We start from the raw sequence: 2,541 nt of genomic DNA, 5'->3' as shown, positions 1-2,541 counted from the left end.
ACAGAGCTAGGCTCGCTAAGTATCCTGGGATGAATACCATCTGGCCCTGGACCCAGGCCCGGACTGGCAATCTGCCTCTTCGGGCATTTGCCCGTGGGGCCGCTCGATATTTTGTTTTAGTGGGCCGCTTCTCACCTGAAATAAGTGGTGAAGTTTTTTCAGTAAATCCGATGGGCTCTAGGACCGCTCCTCCGTCCTATCTCCCATCCTGGCTCTGCCCCTCCCACTCCTCTCCTCGGCTCTCGCGCTGCTGCTGCTGCTGCTGCTGCTGCTGCCTCCTGCTGTGTGAATGTCCCAGCTCATGGAGTACACTGTCTGTTGTACACAGTGAGGTAATCAAGGGCCCTGCATTGGGGTGGGGGCAGTCCAGTCCGGTCCTGAAGGGGGGGCAGTCCGGTCCTGTAGGGGGGCAGTCTGGTCCTTTAGGGGGGGCAGTCCAGTCCTGTAAGGGGGGGGCAGTCCAGTCCTAAAGGGGAGCAGGCCAGTCCTGTAAGGGGGGGGGGCAGTCCAGTCCTAAAGGGGAGCAGGCCAGTCTTGTAAGGGGGCAGTCCAGTCCTGTAGGGGGGGCAGTCCAGTCCTGAAGGGGAGCAGTCCAGTCCTGTAGGGGGGGCAGTCCAGTCCTGAAGGGGAGCAGTCCAGTCCTGTAGGGGGGGGGGGGCAGTCCAGTCCTGTAGGGGGGCAGTCCGGTCCTTTAGGGGGGGCAGTCCGGTCCTGAAGGGGGAGCAGGTCAGTCCTGTAGGGGGGCAATCCAGTCTTTAGGGGGGCAGGCCAGTCCTGAAGGGGTAGCAGGCCAGTCCTGAAGGGGGGGCAGTCCAGTCCTGTAGGGGGGGCAGTCCAGTCCTGAAGGGGGGGCAGTCCAGTCCTGTAGGGGGGGCAGGCCAGTCCTGAAGGGGGAGCAGGCCAGTCCAATGCCCAAGACCACCTCCGCATTGCAGAGTCACCAGGTGGCTTCTTTACACCACTGCTCAGTGCCCTTCTAGCGGCTCACACGACACCTATAATCTTCTAGCTCAGCCCAAGATACAAACAGTGCGCAGGAAAACTGGGGCTTCACTTATTATATATAATGTACCCCACTGTGTGCTGCCTGGCCCACTCCCCCTGGGGACTTTAAGAGAGAATCTGTTCTATTTAAAAAAATTTAATATGGTTTCTTATTTATGAAGACACAATTTTGTAAATTCCATGCTAACCGTTATTTATTTAATGTACTATACTGTGTTCACTGTATCTTTATATTGAATATATTAAAAGATTTTCATGTAACCCTACCCCACCTTTCTTCCAGAGCTGACAGAGTGTCGAGCTTCTTGGTTTCCAAAAGCCAGAATGGAGCACATACATGTGGCTTCACTCATTATATATATAATGTACCACACTGTCTGCTGCCTGCCCCACTCCTGTTGCCTCCTATCCCATCAAATTGTTCCTCATGGCCCCTGGCACTCTATGCACATGCCGCTTGGAGGTAGGGGTAACATGCTGCTTAGCTCAGGCTTTTACTGACTGCACAGCAAGGCCCTCTTTCCGGCTGATCCTACCGGGGACTGTCCCCTTCACCCAAGACACAAGCCAAGTAACTCCCTAAAGCAGAAGCAACAGCCAGGATGGAGGGTGAGCAACAAGCTATGTGGGGCCTGGGTGAGGGATTATGGCATGATGTTCCCCTGGGCACATGAGAGTCAGCTGGGGTGGAATGTGCCACACTGAGTTCGGGGAGAGTTACTGGAGGTGAAAAGGCCAAGGAGAAAGGCCCTGACAGAAGCCTGCAGTTTTCTCTGCTAGACTTTCCCATAACTTACTTACTCTTACTGACAATTACAGGGTCTTTACCGAGTCCCATATTAACTGAGACTGTCCTGGGGCCCATCTGAGGTGAAGTTATGGGTAGGACAAGTGGCAAATCTCCTAATGAGGTACAATGAGTGAGAAGCAAATACGCACAAATATGCATTTGCATGCAGAGTTTATAATAGCATATCAACACCTTTAAAGGGGTTGTTCACCTTTGTGATAACTTTGTATGCTGTAGAAAGTGATATTCAAAGCAATTTCCAATTGGTTTTCATTTTTTATTATTTGTGGTTTTTGAGTTATTTAGCTTTTTGTTCAGCAGCTCTTCAATTTGCATTTTAAGCAATCTGGTAACTAGGGTCCAGATTCCCCTAGCAACCATGCATTGATTTGAATAAGAGACTGGAATATGAATAGGAGAGAGTCTGAATAGAAGGATCAGCAATAAAAAGTAGCAATAACAATACATTTGTAGCCTTACAGAGTATTTGTTTTTTTAGAAGGGGTCAGCGACACCCATTTGAAAACTAAAGAATCAGAAGAAAAAGACAAATAACTATAAATTTATTAAAAAAAAAATAATGAAAAACAATTGAAAAAGTTGCTTAGCATTAGTCATTCTATAACATAATGAAAGTTACCTTAAAGGTGAACCACCCCTTTAATAGCAATGGAAATAATGGCTCCTCCTGGATAAAGTCTCATTTTTGTGTTTTGTGAGGCGGGTCTTGAGACATTTAATTTAAT

At 49.1% G+C, this 2,541-nt stretch overlaps 1 long non-coding RNA gene across 1 annotated transcript; it reads left to right on the top strand.

Annotated features, from left to right (window-relative positions):
* The first annotated feature begins 243 nt into the window (after positions 1-243).
* LOC121401533 lies at positions 244-1,926 on the top strand. Its single transcript, XR_005966325.1, has 2 exons — positions 244-332; positions 1,289-1,926. It is a non-coding gene; the product is annotated as an uncharacterized LOC121401533 (long non-coding RNA).
* The last annotated feature ends 615 nt before the right edge of the window (positions 1,927-2,541 follow it).

This window comes from Xenopus laevis, chromosome 1L (genome assembly GCF_017654675.1).
Source record: "Xenopus laevis strain J_2021 chromosome 1L, Xenopus_laevis_v10.1, whole genome shotgun sequence".
NCBI lineage: Eukaryota > Metazoa > Chordata > Amphibia > Anura > Pipidae > Xenopus > Xenopus laevis.
Note: the sequence above shows the minus strand (reverse complement) of the source record. Positions and strands in the feature narration are given on the sequence as shown.